The sequence below is a fragment of the Dicentrarchus labrax genome, unplaced genomic scaffold, assembly GCF_905237075.1.
Source record: "Dicentrarchus labrax unplaced genomic scaffold, dlabrax2021, whole genome shotgun sequence".
NCBI lineage: Eukaryota > Metazoa > Chordata > Actinopteri > Moronidae > Dicentrarchus > Dicentrarchus labrax.
The window spans coordinates 19485232-19509773 of record NW_026136724.1 but is presented as its reverse complement, the minus strand read 5'-3'; the positions used below and the strand labels follow the sequence as shown (position 1 = coordinate 19509773).

Here is a 24542-nt window from a genome sequence, read left to right as displayed (position 1 = left end):
CCGACCTGTAACACTGAGTGCTGAAAGCTTAGATATGTAATCTTATTTACTTGCTTCTTAAATTAAATTGTTCCTCATTTCAAACAATTTTAGATTGAATGATTTAATTGTGGTTTCTTTTGTATAGACTTTTTTTTTTCAATGTAAGGTATCGGGAATAGTATTTATTTTGATAATGGATTTGAAACTCTGGTATTTATGTCTATATATTTGAAAAGACTGACTAGTACTGAATGACACAACACATTTTACTCCACATTCAGTGTATTTGAATTTATTATTCATGGACATAATGAGTTGACTTCTTTTATGCAGATGACACCCTGCTATATCTACACTGAAAGCTCAGTTACCACCAACAGTCTTGAGAACAGTTTTTCTTAGTCTCAGATTGAGCTTCATGATATTGTGTCCATGTCTTGTTAAGAAAAGAGTTTGTCTCTGGCTAAGGAATGAATAAAGTGAGGGCCAGATGCAGAAGTTAAGCAATGATTTTTAGATTTTAAAAAAAATGCTGTTTTTGTAGAAACAAAACCAGGATTTGTTTACACTGAAGTATGAAAGCCACCTTTGACTTTGAGATGTGGTTGAAAGCTCTGGAAAAAGCTAGAAGTTTGTTGTTTGGCTGCTGATCAGACTAAATTATGATAAAATATTGGGCTGTGGAAGAATTAAATGGACATTTATAGACTAAACGATTACTGAAAAAGCAGTCAGTAAATGGATAGTGAAAATAATCATTAGTTGCAGTCCTTAAACAAGCCCACTTAAAGAAAGCTCATTTTCCACCCAAACTGCTTGTATTGTATTTATCTTAATATCTAGTTTCTTGTTTTTCAGAGAACCTTGTTTTGAAAAAAAAAAACACACTTAAACCTTAGTGCACAAACACACACACATTCTCCCACTTTCCTCTGGGAGGTGTACAGGAAAGCTCGGGTTTGTTGTGTAGAAGGAAGTTCAGTGTGTTTGCATCTTTATTTCTGTGTGGGTGTTTGTGTGCCTCAGAGGGGAGCTGCAGCTGTGAAGGCTGGCTCAAAAATGTGAACTACACTCGCACACTTACAATGACACACACACACACACACACACACACACACCCACACACACACGCATACACTAAAAAAGATATGGGCTGTCAGTATTACTGTCAACAGTTCCTTTCCTGCTCCAGAAAAGTCTTGCCTTTAAAGGCTCAAATGCAGATTGAGTATCACAGCTTTAAGTCATCACAGTGAACATGTACACCATTGTGGATGGATTATCTGGTCCAGCAGGCCGTGAAGAACAACTCGAACTGAATTATGATATGTGTTGCTCATTTAGAGAAGACTTCACACAATTCAAGATCTTCTCTAAATCATCAGTGTCGTCTTCTCCTGGATCCTCTTCACTTCCCACGTTTGTTATGATTTGAAGAGAATAAATGTGATTGTAGAGCTTTTATTTAAAATAAGGCAAGGGGTCCTTAAATTTGTCAAATGGTGTGGATTATGGCAGGAAAAGAACAATTTTTTCAATTTTTTTTTTAGTAGCTTTGTCAATGCCAGTTGGAGGCATTTAATTCCAGAGCTGAAGCAATTAGTCAGTTAATTGGTCAACTGACAAAAAATGAATCGGCAAGAATTCTGATAAAGCGTTTCAAGTCATTTTCAAGAACAAATGCCAAACATTCTCTTGTTCTAGTTTATCAATTGTGAGGATTCATTTAGAAATTCTTTGAAGATGTGATGGGAATTGTCCACTATTTTCTGATGTTTTGTAGAATAAACAGTGAATTTATTCATTGATAAATCAAGAAAATAATCAGCAACTGTGACAGTTATGGTTAGTTGCAGCTCTGTTTCATAAATTATACGTGCTATGTCACACAGATGAGACGCCACATAGAGGCTAAGTGGGCTTCAAAACATGCTTTAAAAACATGAAAAGTGAGTTGAGTTTGAGGGTTCAAATAAATAAAATAAGCTCAACCGAAACAGCTAATGTAACAACAAATAAATCGAAAATAACACACAGTGTGAACTTAAATAAACCACAAATAGATTATTATATCCCAGACACCAAAAAGGGAGGAAAATAGGAAAATATAACAATCCTCAAATATAAATTCAACATTGAGATGCAGAACAAGTATCCTCTCCTCCACCTCAAATTGTATAACATCCAGTATCCCTTTCTTCTACCACAAAGCTTTCATGTTTGTACAGGGCTCAATGAAGAAAAAGCATTCTCAGTTTCCTATGTGCTGCAAATTTGCCCTGCAGGAATGATTCTGTGGCAGTGAGAATGACTGTCAAAAGGAGGCAATTGTGTGTACAAAGATTGAACGCCTACAATTTAGCATGGTGAACATGTTCCATCTAGCAGAGATGGAGGAAAGAGATCTTCTTTGTTAGTCGGACAGAAGTTAATGGCGGACAGCTAGCAGTAACTGCTAGGTGAACGTAAATTATAATTCAGGTTTATTAAAACTTGGATCTCTTATTTTTAAGTTTGGAAATCTGTGAGCACTTCAGCATCCCAATAAAGGCTGACGGGGCAAGAAAGAAGCTAAAAAACCTACAAAAATAATATTGTGTTCCCAGATTACATTACTGACCTGAATATAATCCAAACCTAAAATAGTTTTTGAATTGCACTGACTGCACTGCAGAGCTGTATATTTTATGATACCAACCTCCAATTTTTCTACCAGAGGACTATTTCCAAAATATCGAAGCAACTTTTAGCCACATTATAGCTGTCATATCTCAGAATCTTTTCCAATTCGATGCATACTTGACAGGCCTGACTTCAGCCCTTCCTCATTAGACCTTAATATATGCTGGATATAGTTTGAATATTGTACTATAAAATATATATATATATATATATATATATATATATAATTCAATATTTCATTTAATATTGTATGAAGTGGCTGTATTTGAATTCAGAGACAGTCATGCTGGAGGTCACAGATGGATGGAGACTTGCGGAGAGAATAAATATATCAAGATTTAGACACAACAAAGCAGGAAAATTTAAAGGCCGACAGAGGAACGGACACAGATATCGGAGGTAAAGAAAGTGCAGATACACAGCCTGTACTAATGATTTGATTATATCTGATTCTTCCAATGTGAGGTTGAACATTTTGGCCTTTTGCGATGGCGAATGTGGCCTTGTGTCGTTCATAAAAACTTTGTCTGGTCTGTAAATGTGCTGATGCACTTCTTCATCTGGGAAAAAAAAAAGTGATCTCTCTCTCTCTCTTATCTTACCTCCTTTATTATACCCCGGCATTCAGATGGGTACAGCATGAGATGAGAGAATCAGTTTGTATTGAACATGGTTGAATGCAGTGCTGATGAAAGCTCATGCTGATAATAGCTTTTTCATTATGTCCTTAGCCAGGCTTGGCATTTCATTTTCTATTGCAAGAGAGAGAGAGAGAGAGAAGTTCTGATTTCCACTGCTACTGCTGCTGCTGTTTTGGATGGGAGCCTTGTCTTTCATGGAGTTCGATTGTGTGTTTGGAATATTATTTTTTACATTGCATTTCTGCTCGATTAAGCTCCGTGGAAAGAGAGAGAGAGAGAGAGAGGGAGAGAGGGGTGTGAGGAATTGTATTTACCCCTAAAAATAGATGTCTGCGATTAAGAAAAATCAAACGGAAGCAGCTGTTTGAGATGGAATCATACCCTGTAACCCATGTGGCTTTGTAGATTTTATGTAATTGATACGACTGTAATCAGTCATGATTTGACAGCTACATTTCCACCAAATGGTGGTTATGAAGTTATTACCGACCAGAATTTTAAAATGGAGCTTGGACGATGAGACCCTATTAAACTCAACTATTTTTTAGCCATGTTAGGCCTTAAGGATAGTAGTGTCAGTCATAATAATTGACCAGTCCTTAGCACTGTCCCCCCTGGGTATTATTGCAATGTTAGACAGCTTTTGGTAAACAGAATGGACACGTCAATAGCTGAAACTGTTGTCAACAATGATTGACAGAAAATCAATTGGCAAAAGTTTTGATAATTAAGTCATTTATCAAGAAAAAAATTAAAACATTTTGGCTCCAGTTTCCTAAATATAAAGATTTGTTGCTTTATTCTGTTTTATGTCAGTATGAATGGAATATCTTTTGTGTTTTGGACCAGTGGTTGGACAAAACCAAACATTTTTGATTATTTTTTTTTGAAAAAAATCAAGTGCAGCCCGACCTACGTCTTTACTGTTAGTCCACCCATAGCAGTTTAAGATGATCTCTACCGCACAGCTCAATCCAGTCTTTACATTGAACCAGATTTTGTTTAAGGTTTTAGGAATAGAATGGAAACAATAGCTTAGTTATGATTGGTACACTGAGGGAAAGAGGCAGTGCTTAGGATTCCAAGTACAGGTGAGAATATTTTGCTTTTGCCATGTTCAGATCAACAGTAACAGTGAGTTATAAAGTTGACACGATAACACACATAAATAGTTGGCCAATGCAATGGAGTGGGAGATGGTCTTGGCAATGTGAAGACCCGTCAGGAGTCAACTTGGGCGCGAGTGGGAGAAGTTTTCTTTCTGCCAGAAATGATAAAAGACTAATTTATGAGGTTGAGAAGCAGCACGTCTTATATGATCCACAGCACTCTTTTTATACATGGATATCTTCAAAAGGACGAGGTTTGGAAGGGGAGCTATTGGGAGTAACAGTTAATTGTTCTACAACTATGTAGAAACAAAGCTTGACAATCACTCATGGACAAGCGTTGTGAGGAGGCTGCTTTGTTTTCATATAGTGCTTTTATTTTTGTTTCATTTTAAGTTTTCTTCAAGGAATGTCATAAAAAATGTTCACATAGACACGGAAAGACAAGAAATTTGGAAAATTGTCTGAAGTCATACTGGGAGATATTTCCCAACTTGTTCAACACATTGAAAAACTGCAGTAATAAACCAGGAAACAACATTTTTATTCACTGAAGTCATTGAAGCTCTCTCAGTAATGGACTGCCACAGAAAAGTAATAACTTTACATAAAGGCCACAGTGTCAGCCCCAGTTCCCACACCCTTTGGTTGCATCAGATTGGAAGTCGTGGGATTTTGTTTACATGGTCAACACCTCATACTTCTGATCTGCCGAGATGCCCTCTGGGAGTGGGTTTTGGTGAGACTGATGTCGGTGTAAAAGACCAGTTCATTATCGCTCCTCTCTCTCTCCCTCTACCCTGAGGAATGTCTGTCATGTTGAGCAGAACCAGATGTGTTTGCTCCCACCTATCCGGCCATCCATTCCTGCAGTTGTGTCTGATATGGGGGTTTTGAAAGGCTGATAGGGATGTTTTGGGAATTTTGCTTTGAGTTTTCAGTCATTTCTAAAACATGTTATTCTTCGGTTGGTGGGAAAGCTGCCAGAACTGCACTTAGATGACATTAGATAATTAGTTTCTAGATCACACTAGGGCATTACTGTAGTCTTAAACCTTTAAACTGCTACTTGGGGGGGAAAAAAATAGGATTTAGTTATTTTCACATGGTTCTGGATCAAGCTTATGGCTAAAAGTCTAGACTGAATCTAGTGGTGAAACAGTTAATCAATTAGTTGATTGGGCCTCCTAGATTTTAATAATCAGTTAATCACTGAAAGTCCCCAGTCTCACCAGAAAGAGGCAGAGCGAATGTCTGATATGCAGCTTTGCTTGATAGGCTGCAACTTGTAGACTCTTTTCCAGCTAGTTGATGAACTACTGTAGCTGATGAGCTAACTGCTAACATGCTATCAAGCCATTATAGGCTAAGATACGAAAGCCTCCTACACTGTTAAAGTGGTTTGCTATTGGTCAACAGTGCATATTTCCGTGTCGAAATTAACCAAAGTTGAATTTGCTTCATTCCCTGCAAGCAAATTGTTGTTGATCCATTGAAATATATAGTTTGCACTGTAAAATGTTGCCATTTTAAATGCTGTTGTGACCCGGCCTAAAGAATAGGTTAAGTTTTTCAATCTTCAGTCTTAAAACCATAGTCAGCTGCTTATATGAACACTGAAATAGGTTTTGCTTGCTTAAATAATTCCTCTTGTTCATAATGGCCATTTAAAACTTTCTTATGCGCTTTCAATATAAGTGATGGACAGAATCCACACTCCTTGGTTTGTGCAAAACTATTTTCAAGTTCATCTAAAGTGAAAATGAGGCATCAGCAGTCGGAATTAATGAAATCTTCCAAAGTTATAGGAAAGCAATGTAAAGACAGACCTGTGAAAATGCGAAACTTTTACTGTTTTTCTATTTTAACTTATTACAGATCCAATACCTTTGGGGTTTTGGAGTACTTTAAGAATCTTTAAGACGTGTACGAGGCCATTTCTTGGCTATTTTTGAAACTTTATAGAATAAAAAATTAAGTGATTGACTGAAAAGCTAATGTCACATTTGAATCCATAGTATGACTCAAAAAAACACAACCAGCTAGATGAAGGAATTTGCTCTTATCTGTGTCAGAAACCTGTGTTGGATTGGGGTTGTATTTGGCATCTCCCCGTTTTAAATATGTGGGATTAAGTGAATGCAAAGCAGGTGGGTGTTCAGTCCACCTTCTCCGGGGAAATAAAGGAATATCACCACACTTGTTGCAAGATAATGTCACTTAATAAATCCTTTAGAAATGAGTTTTCATAAAGAGAGAGATGGAAATGGAAGGAGGTGAGATATTGAAAGAGGGAAAGGGAAGTAGAGACATGAGATAGAAAGATCAGTACAAACGGTTAAGAGACGTTATGGAAGTTTTTTCTCTAATGCTCTCACATATTGGTTTTTGGTTGTATCTCAGATTGGTCTGCCCTCTCTCTTTTTCTCATTTCCTCCTCTTTACATCTCTCCAAACACGTCTCTGTAAACAAAGAAATTCTTCCACCAATATGGATCCATTTAGATTCCACTTCATTTTGGAACTGGGCCGTCTCGGTGGCCTTGATCGGAGCATACTGATAGAGCCAGATTCAACATTTCCTGTCGGACTGTTAAACAAACTGCAGCTCTGTTCAACCCCTCCACCTTTTATCTCTCCCCTCCCTCGTTCCCTATTTTCCACATTCTCTTTGTTTTTCCTTCCGTCCTCGTATTCCTCGTCTCATCTCCTCTGCATTCCTCAAACCTTCGAGTGGGTGTATTATACTGCTACGACTGTGTGTGAAAGTTTTGCCAAAAGTTTTGTAATTATTATTTACTCAGCACCACGCAGTCTGACTCTACATCAGACAAACACTTAACCCTGACCCAGATATCGAACCTCTATACTTTTATAATACTGACAAAACTGGGTATTAAAATCTGTCAAGTAGCAAAAGTTAGAGTTAAAGAACTGTACAGATAACTTCGCAAACATATTAACACTGTCAGTAACTTTATACAATTAGCCACCTTTATCAGCTATCCCTGAATAGCCAACGTTAGCTTTTAACAGCTGTCTTTGCCAGCAACTTCAATGGACTACAACTAATGGACAGATTATCTCAGCTCCACCTTTAGTTGAGCGTGTGTGGGTTTGGAAGGGTGTTGACACCGTGTGCAGAAATAGCCATTTTTCAAGTAATCATCAAATAATTAAAGGACCGTATTGCCTTTGCGTACTTGTTAACACTTAGAATATTGTTGGAGTGGAAGTCGCCATTCGCCCCCAAAGTATCTCTGCGGCTCAAAGACCTCATGACGCTCTTAAACTCGGAGAAAATGAGGAACCATTTTAGGAGGTCATCTGGAAACGTGGAGGCTCTTTGGGGCCCTATTATTAATTACATTGTTAAATTAAAGACACTACAGGACCAATGAAGCGTTCTCCGTTGCACACTTTCTTAATACATTTCAAATCACAATATCCTGTGTGCATTGTAGGGTATAACACAATGAATGAATTAACTAATACTATTTCCTGACAAATGTTGATAATAATAATAAAATAATAATGTTATGATCAAAAGAAGAAATGCTCTGCTTGTTGATGCACTAAGTCTGAGCTCTGTGCTTTACTATCTTTGACTGGTGTTTAATTCTAGCATCTTTTTAGGAGAATATTAACTGTAAATTTATTATTATTAATATTTTTTTAAACAGTATGCTAGCTAGGGAGTATGCTACCTTTTTTAACCCTGAGTAGTGTCTGCAGGTACCCCACTCGCTCCCGCTCTTTAAGCATATGGCTTTGAGCACATGATAATAACTGAGGTCGGCTTAGCTGACCAGATCAACATCTTTATCAGCTCCTCTCGTCTCTTATCTGGATTAAAGTGGCTGGACAGTAAGAGGATACAGTTCAGAGACTCTAATATGAAAGTCCCATCCCCGCTGAAAAATGACATCCTTACAGTAGTAACAAGTAATACATGCTGAAGGAAGCTGAGAAAAATATGTGATTAGCATCTGTCTGGCAAGTCTGTGTAGTATCATTTTTTTTTTTAATAAACTCATAATTGATCAAAGTAAAGTAAATGAAAGGCAAAATGTCTGTCGCATTTATCAGTCGTACAGTAGTTTCATTAGCCTTCTGAACCCTGAAACAGTGCAGCCGAGTTACATGAAAGTTTAGAAAAGGATTTTGCTCTGCATGCCTTTGGCCTCATAAACAAACTGATTAACCGTGTGTGTGTGTGTGTGTTTGTGTGTTTGTGTGTCCGTCCTCTGATCTGGTGACACAAAGCAGAAATGGTCTGGTCTGCTTTGCTTCCAGCAGACGAGGAGAGAGAGGAGAGATGGAGGGATGGAGAGATAAAAACAGAGAGGTGGTGTGTTATGTTTGGGAAATGGGTCAAGAGGAAGTTGAAGGGAGTGTGTTTAAGTGTGTGTGTGTGTGTGTGTGTGTGTGTGTGTGTGTGTGTGTTGTGTGTGTGTGTGTGTGTGTGTGTGTGTGTGTGTGTGTGTGTGTGTGTGTGTGTGTGTGTGTGTGTACGTGATGTTTCACAGCTGAGACCGTGTTGTTGGTCAGTGTGGGAATTCGGTGTGTGTGTGTGTGTGTGTGTGCGCGTGCGCATGTGTGTGTGTTGATGCATATCTTAATTCCACAGGGAAGCCAAAGCAACAGCTCCTCTGTTTCCTGTCCTAATTGCTTAAAATCCTACACAAATAAGTCCCCCCTCACACACACACACACACACAAATGCACACTTCTACACAGTCATTTACACATTTTAAAATCCTATGTTTAAAAAGGACTTATGCAGATAGTTTAAGCATTTGCATAGTTTTAACATTCATTATCCGTTTTGACAGAATAGCTCTTTCTTTTCCACAGATCTTGAGCACACATTTTTATTTTTTTTTGTCTTTTATATCTTTCCTTTCCTTTGGTCCATCACAGCCTCTCACATTCATCTCTATGGTTAAACGAGGGCTGGAGCGATTAAGAAATTAAATCTGAATCTTTCCAAAGCTTGGAGCTGATTCATTTCTTTTTCTACAAAATGCAACAACACTAAACCCTGATTAACGTATATATCTGAGGACTTAATGTGCAATATAGTTGAGCATATCTGTAAAGATTAGTCGATTTATAGTTAAGGTGATCAACAAAAAAATCTACTTAGATTTGTAAGCTAAAATGCCAATAATTCTCCGGTTGCAGCTTTCCCAAAGTGAGGATTTGCTGCTTTTGTCTGTTTTTTTTAATCATTTTAAACTGAATATCTTTGGGTTTTGGACTGTAGGTCGGACTAAACAATACATTTGCAGACATCAACAAGGACTCTGGGGAAAATATGTAAGCAGAATATTATCCAGCCAGCGAGCCAGCATGAGCAATTGGAGGACCTTGAAACTGAAGTAGTATGTTATTATGTAAACCTGTGCTTTTTCCTACTGTAACGTGTCAAAATGTCGGCCTGCTACAAGGTTTGCTGACTGGAACATAAAGCCATTATTATCACACCTGTGTTGCTAAAGCATTTAGCCACGGAAACAGTACTCACTGATGTATTTCTCACTAAAGGTTGTTAAGTGTGTGAGAGCAAGTATGTGTGTGAAAAAGGCAATGAATGTGTCTAAGCAGGTGTGTGTAGAGTAGTCTAAAGGAAGCTACAGTTGCGTGGAAACTGGTTTATGTGAAAGTTACAGTATGTTCTAATAAATGAATTCAGTTGATATCCGCTGTGAGAAAAAAGGTCTTCTGTGGAGAAGTCTGATTTCAGCTGTCTGAAGCTGTGACTTCATGCTTTTCAGAAGAACTTGTGACCTTCCCTTAAGGTCTGCATAAACATGACCTCAAATGACTCGTACTAAGCGTCACACATGACAGTCACAAGAATGACGTCATCTTCAAACAGGTTTCATTTTAATGAGCAGGATGATCTCCGGGCTGCATTCAATGCTCCGTTCATTAAAATCCCTAAGAGACGAGGAAACCTGGTATGGGATTAGTACCTTGAGCAAACTAGTCTTGCCCTAAGTGCAGACATTAGTGGCTGAAAAACCACAAAGAGCAAGTCAGAACTTCAACAGTCACTAAATGTAACTTTAGTTTAGAAACGTAAGGCGACAATCAGTTGTGTAATTGGTCATTTTCAATTTAAAAATGCCCAAAACTAGTCAGTTCTAGCTTCTCGAATGCAAATGTGTTGCTTCTCTCTGTTTTCTATCATTGTAAATTGAATATATTTGAATGTTTTTCAGACAAAACAAGATCCTCGAAGCAGTTTTTCAGTTAATAATAAATCAATAATGATGTAACGCTTTTACTTTAACCCTCATATTTAGCATTTATAAGCACATATCACTTAATAAATGCAACACATGTAGGTGTATGCAGTTATAAAGTGTTTCTTTTCAGTATTTGTCAACAACTGTAACCTCTCCTATGACATAATTTATATTATCACAACTGTGTTTGACTATATTTTTTTACTTTATTTTGCGTTTACACAGCAACCTCGCTCTGTCTACTTAAAAGTGCATTATATTGTGTAATAAACCACCTATTAAATGTTGATATGCTGCTTATAAATGCTAAACAAGTACTAGCAATTATGAATATAATCGTAGTCTTAATGGGTCCCGGTTGACTTTGCTCCAAGCAGCAGTATAAATCAGAGCAGCTGGTGAGGCAAGGCTGTGAGCCAAGTGTGAAGGTTGATGCTTTGACTCGCAGGTCTCACAGCGTTTAAAGTCTGTATGTTGCCTTAATCCTAAAAAATGTGAACACAGCTCTGACTCCTGGAGAGCAAAAACTGAATTTGAGTCCCCCAGTTTAACAGACTGACCACTGTCTGTTGTCTGGCTTTGAGTTCCCCGTGGAGGCAGTGGAGACAGAAGACACTCCAATTCTTTAAAACAACAACAACGACCCTATTATATCCAAAATGTTAAGCTTTTAAGGATGAACTTATTCAGACTGTCCTCTCCCTCTTGTCTTTGTATGTGTGTGTGTTAGCAGGCATTAAGCATGAACTTCAGTTGTGTGTGTGTGTGTTCATAAGACAAAGTGTGTTTGGGGCCTTTGTCTCTGGACATGGCTGCTGTTGTTAGACCGTCCCTCTTGGCACATGACACATGACTCATGGTGTGTGTGTGATAGACAGAGTGTGTGTGTGTGTGTGTGTGTGTGTGTGTGTGTGTGTGTGTGTGTGTGTGTGTGTGTGTGTGTGTGTGTGTGTGTGTGTGTGTGTGTGTGTTGGGGGGGTGGAGGGGGCTTTTGTTTTGTTTTGTTTTTTCCTGGCGCAGAGGTCAGACAGCGAGCAGAGGGCGTCCCTGCCTACAATCTGGACCTGCTGTGTATGCCTGTCCTCCGTCTGCTTCATTTCTAATACGAGCTCATCGAAGTTTACACTACGGCTGCTAATATAAATCATAGTCATAATACATTTCATTCACAGTGTTTGTCCAAGAAAAACTTTTTTAGAAAGAAGTTTATTCTTTAAATCAGAATGATATGCAACCTCGGCCTTCTGCCTTCCCGTGCTATTTACTGATTCAGAGCCAGTTGTTGAATCATATTGAAGAAAGTGAAAATGAAAGAGGCAGAGGAGAGGTCAATGGTGGGTGAGCTGAGTGAAGAATACACAATAACCTCCAGGAGATTTAATAAAACTCGTGGAAATATTTCAGAAATTTCGAGGTCCCCATGTTTCTTTATCTGCCTGTCCTCGGATGAGGAAAAGAAATGACCCCCAAAATTAGTGTCACTCAGTGGGCGTCTGTCCGATTATTTTCTTTTTTATAAAGCACCTCTCTCTGGTTTTGACCAGGGATGATTCAGCCCTCATCTCTCTATATACTGAATACTTCTTCTTTTTATCTCCCAGCTATACATAAAGTATACAGCCAACTATGTGAACAGTGCTCTTAGAGAAAGTTTTTCGTCTACATAAAGGCAACGCTTTTAATTTACCACTCTATGAATGTTTCAACCCTCACCTATGGCCATGAGCTTTGGGTTGTGAGAGCGAGATCGCAGATGCAAGCAAATGAGTTTCCTTCTGTAGCGTGGTCGGGCTCAGCTTTAGAGATAGGATGAGGAGCTTGGACATCCAGAGGGAGCTCGGAGTAGAGCTGCTGCTCCTTCCCTTCGAAGCCAGTTGAGGTGGTCTGGGCTCCTGATCGGGATCCTCCTGAGCGCCTTCCTTTGGAGGTTTTCCAGGCATGTCCAACTGGGAGGACACCCCAGGGTTTAGACCCAGAACTTGCTGGAGGAATTGTATATCTCATCTGGCCTGGGATCGTCTTGGGATTTTTCAGGAGGAACAGGAGGGCGTTGCTGGGGGATGGGACGTCGGGAGTGCCCAGTTTGACCTGCTGCCACCTGGATCTGACCCGAGATAAACAGATGATAATGGATAATGGAAATGCACAACATAAACAAAAATAACTTCAAACCTAGTTGGCTTTTGTTTTAGTCCACATACAGAACTGTTGACTTAAAGCTCCAGTGTGTAACATTTAGTAGCATCTATTGGATCATTGGACATTTTTATATACAGAGGGAGCAGGTCCTCTTCTACAGAGTCCGCCATGTTGAACCACCATGTTTCTACAGTGGCCCGACGGACAAATGGGCTTTTTCACAGCCACTGTAGTTTTAATGGATATATGAGTATGACTGCTGATTGGTTATGGCATTATAACAACCCTTCCTCAAGGAGAAAATGGCTAAAAATGAGCATGATGTCGGACTGAATAATAAAGTTAAATACTTGTAACAGTTCAGGGTGATTATCAGATTATGAGCTAATGCAGCGCTTCTGCAGTTATGAGATTACATTAAAGTCTAAATTGTCTTTGCCTCGTCTCAAACGGAGCTTTGAACCTGAGAAGTAAGACATTTTTAAGTGGAGCTCGAAAGCCCTGCTTTTTTTCGCTCCTTTTATTTAAACTACTGTTGGATTGATATTAGTTTCCCCATCATCTAAAGGACATAAATCCGGCTGATAGAAGCCTCAAAAGTAAACAAGAAGGACTGGATTTTTGGATTGTCACTTCCTCTCAAATTTACTTTAAATCCTTTGGGTTATTTAGACCACCGTTTCCTTGTATTCTTCATGTCATCTTCAGTGTGTTTTGGGATTTAAAAATTCATTTTTTTGTTATCATAATAACATAACTGCTTTATAATTGTAAAGCGAGCGGTGTGGTCGGCCCCTAAAGCCCAGATGATGAATATTTATTGTCTTTTACGGTTTTCAAGCTACTTCCTGGTGATGGAAGGAAACATTGTGTCGACTGATGCTTCGCCATCTGGATGTTTAGATGTTGGATGTTAGATGCTACGACATATGGACACACACTCACACACACACATACACATACACACACATACACACACACACACACAGGAGTCGGCTCTGCTATCCAGAAGCATATGGTTCTTTGAGATAGAGTGGAGACAGACTGGGCCATTCTGTTGGATAGCACCGAGGGCCTCAACATTGTTAGAAGTGCTGCCAAACTAACTTCACCACACACACACACACACACACACACACACACACACACACACACAGTCTCGCCTCACTTGCTGCTTTGCTATTTGTTTCAATGACAAGTGAAAGCCGGCATTCATTTGTGTTTCTGCAGGAGAGTCTCAGTGTAACAGTGTGAAATGAAAATTAAGATACCTGTGAACTGGAGGCTTATTCAGCAACATTTGGGCCCACGGTTGGTCTTTGTTCATTACACACTCACAGTGTCAGTAGCTTTTTGTCTGTTTCGTTGTCTCATTACGAAGATTACCCCCCCAAATTGATTTTTCCTTTATCTTCTCAGTTAAAAAGTCCCTTTTATTTTAGAGCCTGGCGAGCCTATAAGCATTAATGTTATCGTTATGAGAGAAAAACTGAGGCTCTCTTCTCGTATTATCACAAATTAAAATGTCTTTAGTTTAATTCAGGCCCTGATGAAGGGTTCTATTTAAACTCAGGCAGAGCTCCAGCTTTTTGTTATTATTCCAGGCAGTAATATGCTTTTCTCTCTGATAGATAATACAAGATTTCTGGCAGTTTCTGTGAATTGATTGCGTTTAATTAACATTGCCATCGCTTTGATCCATAGGCTTTTCTATAGCAAGTTTAATTTCAGCGCAATCGACTTTGCGCCAGTATTCATACCATCACCTCCAGTGGTTGTGTGGGTTAAGATTATTTGAAAGTACTACCTCTCAAATATATATGATCCCTATCTTAATGGAGCGCTGGTACGGAAGTACTTTGATCCAGATGCTGATGGGACATTTTATTTTCTACTTTCTACTTTCTACTTCTACACATACAGTGTGAGCACTCAGGTTGTTGCATTGATGTTTTTAATATAGATTTCTCAACTAAAGTAATAATCAGAAAACAACATTTCATATGAATTAATAATGAAACTTAAAGTATACTATGCTACAATATACTGTTAAAAACAAAAGAATAGATTATTTTAATAGCTGATGAAACGAAAAGTCTCCTTTGCATTGTTGTAAATACTTACTGTATTTGGTATTGCCTAAATATCCCTTTAAATCGCTTCACCACATTTTAAAATCCAAAAGCAGTCAACGTTTTTATAGACGCCTCATTAATCATCATGTTTTTACTGCCAGAGTCCTTATTGGTTTATTGTCCTTTGGAGACCCACCCTGTTACCACCGCTGTAACAACAGCGTCAACTCCAGAGCTCAACTTTATTACTTGTTTGTGACAAGTTTAACCACCTTCACTTCTCTAAAAATAGCAGCACAGTAAACTTCCAGGACTGTGGGAAAAATGTAAGATTACAAGAGCAGATGGACTAAAAACTATTCAAATGTAAAAAGCAAGCCAGGGTAAAATGCAGTCGTAATTTTTTCTTTTTGAGGAACATTTGAGGAAAAGTTTGGATTGTTTCTGTTAAACTCCTCAGGTGGAGGCTACAAATAGAAACCTGCATTTTTTTTGCCTTCACCGAAACGTGATGCGGTCCCCCTTCGGACTAATGGGTAACAAATATGTCGCCTGGTTTTGACCTGTAATTCGAGTGTGACCCTCGGGGCAGTCATTGATTCCTTTCAGCAAATCCAAGCTGTGTTTTCAGATATCAGATGACCAAATGGTCCCAAATTTTACCCAGACTGATCTTCATAACGTTTGTGTTGGTTTCATTTAGGAGAGCGAGGTGGTTGATGTCACCAGAGATCAACAGGGCCTGAACACTGAACAGGTGAGGAAGTATAACAACTTTTTCTTTCTCATTTCTTCTCAGGAAACTTTTTCTTCCTTGTAAAACTACTTTCTCTTTCACCCTTTTCACATAGTATGCATATCATTTTTCCGGCCCCCTCCCCTACCGTCATTAGAAAGCATTGTGTGTTCCCATGAATGCCATTGGCTGTTTATTTTGGCGGCCTCAGCTACTTGTGTTTTTATGCATATGTCTGTGTGTGTTTTTTTTTTTGTGTGTGTGTGTGGTGGGGCAGAGGGGGGGGGTTAAGGGGTTAATTGGAGGCTTCAGGCTGTTTTTTAAGAAATGAATTCTGGCTGTGACTCTGCTGCCCCTCATACAAACACTCTTCTCACATATCAGCCAATTACTGACACTCCACACACACCTCTCTCTCTCTCTTATTATATTGCTCTTCTTTTATTTGAACTCCTTGATGTCGTTCAGGCAGCTGTCAGGGAACTGAAGCTTTAAAATGCAAAAACAGCCAACATTGTATTCTTCTAACACTGTGGTAAGGGAGTGATAAGACGCTTTACACTGGGCTAAATCGCAGGTTTCAAGACAAAGAAACAAAGTGCAATAAGTACAATTACCCAAACTTACTCACGTAAACTAAACCTAAAACAAACTCTGCTTACTAAACAAACCCTCAAACAACCATTTAAAGAAGTTTGGACCGTTATAATAAGGCCATACTTCCAAATATGTCCTCACTTCATGGTCTAAAACCTACATTGGTCGTCACAGAGATAGTAGTGCACATACACAGGGACTATATTTAATGTAGGACGGGGATTTACGAAGTTAAGCTTCGAGTTATGTAGATGTCAACTTCAAGTGGATGAGGGATTACAGTAAAACCTTTGTTTAGACACAAACACACCTTAGAGGTCTTCAGGCCAGATCCACCAGAACCTCAACGACGTGTCCCAACCTGAACTGATCTTTCATCCACATTTTCTCATCAACCTTGTTTCTGGGTGGCATCCAGCATTGTTCTGGGTCTAATATTTGATGCCACAGGACCCGAGAAAAGGATGCTTTCTCTGTTCACCTGGTGGCAGCCATTTTAGCTACTGAGGTGTTTCCCAGTGGAAGCCAATAGGGTTGGACGATAGGACGAATATATCGGCAAATATATGGGTTTTTTGGCAGATTTTTTTCATTTTATTTTGCAAACTTAATGGTATAATACATTTTTTCATATCTAACTGCGGTGAATTAAGGGTTTATTTCGGCTAGTTTGACGACAGGGAATATAGTAACAAGGTGATTCATAGTGGCTTTAACCAGGACACTCAATATATTCACACTCGCACATGTGAATGTATCTGCAATCGTTGGTTGGTAAGCTTCCCTGTATAGGTACTTGTGTGTGTGTGTGTGTGTGTGTGTGTATATATATATATATAATTTAAAAAGGTAAAAACTCCCCCGAATGAAATGCATGAAAGTTTCTGATCCCCTTTTTATATCGACCTTTGTCACCACACACTATAATTAACCATTTGGTCTGCTGTTGGTTTGATATTACTAGCTTTTTGTCTTCCTCTTTTGTTGAGGAGTAAGTCCCCACCCAATCTCACCACTTGATGTGGTCATGTTTTGGTGTGCTGAACTCCTGACCACACCCAGCTTTGATGTAGCTTGGTACACAGCGCCACAGAACATCACGCCTATACAGGGTGTCTGAAAAACACGTCATCACCTCTATATGGCGGGGCAAGCCATGTTATTAGACTGATTGAAGTTACTCTTTAAGTAGGTTGTTCTCCATTTTGTACTCCCATGGCTGCACCATTCCATCAAATGGAGACACTGCATCATTTTAGATTGAATTAGATTCAATTTAACCAGATATATTTTCGTTTAAAATGAAAAGACACTGCATCTGAAGGCTGTCTGGCTGGATAGTATGAGTTTGTACTGACTGATCGATTGCGAGTCAGTCAGGTTTAAGAGATGTTATAAAAGTGTTGCTTTTTGAACAGGAGGCTACTGAATTTCACCCAGATTAAGTCAGCCACCGTTACAGTATTTTTGCACATAAGTTGTTGAAGTTCATGATGGAGAGTCTCCGCTTTTCGAGACTTAAGCATCGTAATTTAATAATGTTTATGCCAAGAAGGCTTTTGTCATGAAGAAGTCATTTGGCATGTTGCATCAGTACACTAATGGCCTTTCTTTACATTATGTGCTTGATGTGGAGAGACATTAAACTGCTGTTATGCTGAATGACACATTTAACTCCATTTGGGTTTTGGTCCATCTTCAGTTTGGGTCCTTTAGTTTGTTGTTGGGGGCATGTGAAGACTTCCACCACCCACACATGAAGATAGAGTATGCTCAAACAGATTACCTGTCACAGTAATGGCTGTAATACCTTGGTCTCTGTTACTGCCTGCAGCCTTCCTGCAAGGTTATTCTGGCCTTTTAAGGCTGTTTCTTTCTCAGTTCATAACCCCAAAGGAGTAAACATGGTTTTCTGTCTCAGAGGTTTTTAAACCCTGCAGAGAATCAGTCCAGTTTTTGGGGATAAAAACACTGAATATTACTAAAATAGTTCATATTAAAGTTTAAACATATCAATTAGTGCAATACTTTATCAGCAGTTTCAGTCCAAATATATTGCTGTGACCCTTCAGAAACTCATACTCGACCAAAATTAAACCGTCCAGTGTGACCGGTTGATTTAAATGGTTGTCTGATCTGAATGACTGGTTTCTATGATCTGCTTCTGTCTTCTGCCAACTCACATTAAAGCGTGTCACTGCAGAGTGTGTGTGTGTGTGTGTGCGCCTTTCCTACACTTCCCCTTCTGTCTTCCATCCATCACTGTTTCCCTCTTGCCTTCATGTTCTCAATATCTCATTCCCCTCTGTTGTGTTCTCCACTGTGGGTTTTTTAAATAGTTCTTGTTCCCATAAACTGCTCCATTTTCTCAGCCTTCCATGGGAGCTTGTACCTTGTCACTCCCTCAAACCTTATGAAAGCAAATACAAGCTGTGTGTGTGGGTGAGTTTTAAGAAATCAGTTTCTCAGGGTCAAATCATTCATCCCTCCTTCATATTTGAGGTGTACCAACTACGAGTGATAAGTCCTGCTCAGCTCAGGTTTGTTCTTTTTTTTTTATGGTTTGCTTTTGATTTTCATCAGCAGCAGCTTTCCGCCTGAACAAATAGTACAAACCGCAGTTATATATAAGATCAGATATGATCTTTTGTCTACATTCATCCACTAACCTCAACTGTAATTACAACTCTCATCTAGAAATCTGAAATCTAATCCCAAAACTTAACCAAAAAACCATATATATATATAAACTAGCAGGGCTGCAGAGAGTTTAAACTTAGACTCAAATCAGACTTCAATTGCAAGAATGAGGACTTAACAATCTATTGGGACCTGACTGCCCCACGACTTGACTCTGTAAAGACTTAAGTTGACTTAACTCGAGACTTTAGAGTGAAAACGGGTTTTGATAAAACCAAACAATAAAAAAGAAACAATAGAAAAGAAAGACGGTGCTCGACGGACCTTCTGTATCCGCATAGTATTAAATTTAGGCTGATGCATTCAAATGACACGGTCTCGGCTATGTGAACAATTCAGGTACACGAAAGACTTGCAACGGACTTTCATTTGATCAAAATATTAAAAATAGTTGCTGGTTAATTAATCGATGAATCTACTAATCGATGAATCAACTAATTGTTTCATCTCTACTTTAGACTTGGCTTGAACTGACACTTGAAACTTGCCTCAGGACTTGTTCTGGTTCTGGTTCTGGTTCTGACTTGGACTTGGTGTTGACCGACTTGGGATGTGACCTGAGACTTGCGTATGACTCGAGAATCTGATCCGTCACATGGTCTTGTTTCTCTTGAGTTACTCTGATAAAATGTTGGAATAAATGTGAGGAAAAACCTTTTTTTTAAAAATTTCTTTAAGTATTTAACAACGTCATTAATTAGAAACGACTTCGTCGACGCTCACTGAGCAACACTGTTTGTTCTTAAAATATTGAACATCGGTAGAAAACACAAGGTCTCAGCAGATTCAGTCCAAAAAATATCGATACTGACCCCTCTCAAAGCCACATCAGTCAAACTCGAGTGAATGATTAATATCACCATGGGTTCAGTAAACACAGTTTTGTTGTGTGAATATGGGAGAGTGCTTTCATCAAGTCGGCTCTTTTTCACTTTTCTGTTAATCTTTCTCTTCACTTCATCACATACCTCATCATTTCTGCTGCTGCACTTTTTACACATGATCGAGGCACTGTGTGTGTGTGTGTGTGTGTGTGTGTGTGTGTGTGTGTGTGTGTGTCTGGCTGTCTGACTGTTGTGTTTGGATGTAGTCCCAGAACTGTATCACTGCATGAAATGTGAGGTGCGTGGGTTTGACTGGACTCCATTTTTGTCTACACACACACACACACAAACACACACAGATGGCCAACATCTCAGACCTGCCAAATCTCAGTGTGTGTCCGTCTTTGTCATTATATATGACTATAATCGACTCATTTATCCATACCCTTAATGAGAGAGAGAGAGAGAGAGAGAGAGAGAGAGACACACACACCTGACTCATGATAACTGAAATGTGGAGGAACATTGCACAAAAAAAGCCGTAAGCAATGGAAAGCACAAATTTAAAAATCGATGGAAGAAAGCCAAAAAGGATGAAAGAGCAGCAAAAGAAAAGGGGAAAAAACTGCACAATAGAACAAAAGTGGAAAGAAACGGAGAGTGAAGGAAGGAAAACTTAGTGAAAGGGAGGGAGAAAGCAGGCAAAGTTGATGACTTGGATCAGACTTTTATCAGCTGCCAACTTGGTACTGTGGCGTGTTTATGTGTGTGTGGTGCGATTGAATAGTTTCAGGAGCGTTGCCAGTATTTTAGTGTGTGTGAGTGTGTGCTGTTGTGTGTTTGGAGGGCGTGGGTGAATGGATGCTCATGTGTGGTTTTTAGTATTTTCTTTTCTGTGTTCGCCAGCAGAGTGTGGCTTCTGTCTCTTCACCACGGTGGAAAAGCTCTTTTCTCTTAGCTGCTCCAAGTCGCACTGGGATTGGACCAAGGACGAAGAAAAGTTGGTCCGCTGTTTGGTTCGCCTCGTTGCATTGAACTTCCACAGATGCATGTTATTTCTTTAAAACTTGGTCTGGAAGTTTCTGTTCTCTATTCCTGCCGTGGTAACTGCTGCTTGCGATCAGATCCTCTGTTTCTTCTTGTCTTTAAGGGCTTTGTCAGGGGAACATCTGGTTCAAGTTTTGTCATTCCTCAGAGTGATATTGTGCTCCGCTGCAGAGTTTCCTTTGGAAAATCTGTTCCAACACCTGGTTTGTGTTCACAGTCACTACGATTTAAGGAGACCTATCTTATCTTCACCCGGATACGTACGCAGGTTCTTGCTTTGTAACATTTCACACTGTCTCAATATGTTAGACGCCATTTAAAGGTCCAGTGTGTAGGATTTGGTTCTGTTTGTGGTGTCACTTCGCTCTCCCCTTCCGAGCTTGATGGAGAAACTGGCTGCGAAATGTGGCAAATGGCCCTATCTAGAGCCAGTGTTTGGTTTGTCCCATCTGGGTTACTGTAGAAACATGGCAGTTCAACATGGGACTCCATAGGCCTTTATCTGTCCATTTGTAGATAAAACGGCTCATTTTTAAGGTAACAAAGACACAGTTCTTATTTTCAGATGATTAGACACTAATGAAAATACAGTTATGCATATTATATTGCATTCCTGACAAGAGATCCTTCTAAATGTTACACACTGGATCGTGAATATCCTCACATGGCTTTACTTGAAAAAGCTGTCTATCTCTCCATCATACAGTCCTATTATTAATTATTATAATTTGAACAATGGGACAAGGGGGAGCTCACAGATTTCCAATCATTTTCAAACTCCTAAGCTTGTTACCATGGCTGAAGGCAAACAAACAAACAAAGTTAAACCGGATGTGTGGAAATAGTACAGATTGATAACATCTTGTATCGTGATTATTTCGACAGAGATAATGCTAAGTCAGGAGGAGACAAATTCATCGCCACCTCCCTTTAGAGAAGAATCTGACAGAAACTACTAAAACGTTCTATCTCTACTCAGTCTACACATTTAAGCATCTCCGAGTGTTTTTCCACTGAGTTAATGTAGCAAAAAAGAGCAGAACAGTCCCCCATCATCTCCTGCAGCTTAAACTAGAAACTAGAAACATAAAAGTCCTCTCACGCAGCGGCTGAATTATCTGTGGCGTTACATCGGTGAGCCATAGATGTGTTTACTGTTTGTGACATCCATATTTGACCTGTAGTGATCCACTAATCAGTTGCCCCATTCTACACGCCAGGAAACTAAAGAAGTTATGAGCCCACGATTGGCTACATTATTGATTATTTTATCATTTGTGTGTGATTTGACAGAAATAAAGTCCACTGTTGTTTGAACGGAGCATTGCTGTTGTTTAGTTTCTCCCAAATTGACTGAATTTCACAGAATTTAATTGCAATTTATTCGAGCAGCTGCGTCTTTTCTTCTTCCTCATTTCCTTCTTTTTTGTTTTCTGTTAAGCGCCGGCCCGCGGTCGGCCCGTGTGCCCCGAGGCATCGATTTTTGGATGTCATTGAATACGTTTAGTGTCGACTCGCGCACACGGTCCATGGCGGCGCTTTGTTGTTACCCGGCAAGAGGTGACTGTTTCACTCCTTTGATTCCTTTTTGATCACAGAAGTAGCTGAATCAGGAATACCTGCAGCTCGTTTTTTTTATTATACATGAACTTTGCAACGCTGGCAGGCTGGGAGAGAAGAAGTGAAAAGTGAAGAGGAGGAGGGAGGAGTGAAAGTACTGAAGCAGGCTCTCTAAGCTGTCTGCTACATTTAAGCTTTTATGGACAACAGCAGGGATCCTCCCTGCCTCTGATGGCTTTAACAGCTTACTTCAATGCTCTCCACAGCCTCTTTCTCTATTATTCTCTTCATTTCTTACTTTCAAAATGGACTCTCTCTCTCTCTGTGTGTGTGTGTGTGTGTGTGTGTGTGTGTGTGTGTGTGTGTGTGTGTGTGTGTGTGTGTGTGTGTGTGTGTGTGTGTGTGTGTGTGTGTGCTCTGTAGCAACAGGTTCAGGTTTAATGTCTTTTACATATGGTGGAGAGCTCTGCAGCATTTTACTGACTCACAGTGAAACAGTAAATGAGTAAGTGTCGTCTCTCACATTGAAACACACATTTCTGTTTGTGAGTGTGTGTGTGTGTGTGTGTGTGTGAGAGTGTGTGTGTGTATGTGTGTGGATACTGACATTCTTCTTGCATTACATCCACATTTCAAGAAACCTTTAAACAAGGTTTAAGTGTCTTAAAAATAGAATTTAATAGTTTAACAGACTGGGTATTAACATCTTTAAAAGTACATTCTGTACTGAGAGTTCACCAACAAGGTTGACACTTACAAGGTTCTTTACCTTGGAAATTGGACTTTGATGAAACATTTCTAGCACAAGGTCCACTTACTGGAAGTTTTCAGCCACAAACCGTGTTCACGACTGACCTGTTCTTGTCAACTTGGTTTATAATTCTTGCATAGATATTTGAATTTGTTCATTTGTTTCGCTTTTCCTTCCTGGAAAGTTTTCCCGGAGTCTGTTCGGTGACATATCCATGTGTGGTATTGGTCCGGTTTAAAAGTACATTTTGCTTCTTCCAAGTACATTATGGTGAAAGGGCAAGGTGAAAGTTTCACCTCCAGCAGTTTTCTTTCAGACTTTGTTGTTAAATGGTGTTTGCTTTTAATGCTCCCGACTGACAACTTACGTTATGATATAAATGGGAGGTTGAAAAGTCAGTCCTTTATCCACCTTTCAATTTTTACCACAATCTTTACCACAATTCATCGGCGCACTCTTAGGACTCCTTGTTCACGTTGGCTTAAAAGTTGGGCTTCAGCATTCATTCTTGACCTTGGAAATGGTCGTTTGACAACAAAAAAAATCACAAGTGAGCGTCCACTGTTGAAAGCCAAGAAATGTGGTGATATGTAAAAATTCCAGTAAGTAGACCTCGTGCTAATATTACTTATGTGGCTATAACGTTAGCTCCATCATAGATTTCTTTACTGCCCAACATATAATCCAAACATTGCGTCAATATAGAGCATTTTCTTTTTGTCGTTTTCTCTTTTGAACTGCTGCATCAATGAAAAACAAAACCATGTTTTAGAGCACTGTGGGTGGTTCAGTCGACCTGGGCTTTAGAGAGTTTAACCGACACTGAGCAGCAACACTCACAAGCCTCTGCTCATAAATTATGATCGTTTTGTGCCAAGAAACAGAAATAAAGTTTTGATTTCTCTCTGATTTTTCTTACTCTCACTCTTTTTTTTTATTCACAAAATACAACCTTCAGTCCCTAAATGAAGAGTGTGCACAGTATCTGTTGTCTGTCCGTCTGCGGTATTGTGGGTTTGGAAGGTTTCCAGATATGGACTATTTCTCTCTCCTGGGAGCTGTTTTATGTTTGATTGACAGGTTGTTAATTAGCTCGTTAGACTTCAGAGATTGGCTGACCTTTGTATATGGGGCAGTGTGAGTATTATAGGAGAAGCTTGCCTGCTTGCTGGATTTTATTTGTCTTATGTAATATGATAAACACGCAGACATAAAAGCGACGTAATGATGGATTTGGCTTGATTTTTACTAAAATCACAATCAAATATTCTAATGTGACAACTGAGCTGGACGGATTATTGCTTAAACTATCAGTCATCAATTAAATAGTAAAATTTTGCTCTTTCCGGCTGAGAATGACCCACTTTTCTCTGTTTTAATATCCTTTTTAAATGGAAAATCTTTGGATTTTTGACTGACAGTCGGAAAAAACAGGGTAGCAG

At 39.3% G+C, this 24542-nt stretch overlaps 1 protein-coding gene across 2 annotated transcripts in view; it reads left to right on the top strand.

Annotated features, from left to right (window-relative positions):
* The window catches only part of LOC127358667 (plexin-B2), a 180719-nt gene that overhangs the window by 57246 nt on the left and 98931 nt on the right, over positions 1-24542 (top strand). Inside the window, exon 3 of one of the 2 annotated variants that reach the window (XM_051391924.1) lies at positions 15589-15642. The exons of the other annotated variant lie outside the window; for it this stretch is intronic. The gene's annotated coding sequence lies outside the window, so the exon portion shown is untranslated. The remainder of the gene's footprint in view (positions 1-15588; positions 15643-24542) is intronic. 2 annotated transcript variants of the gene reach the window in all.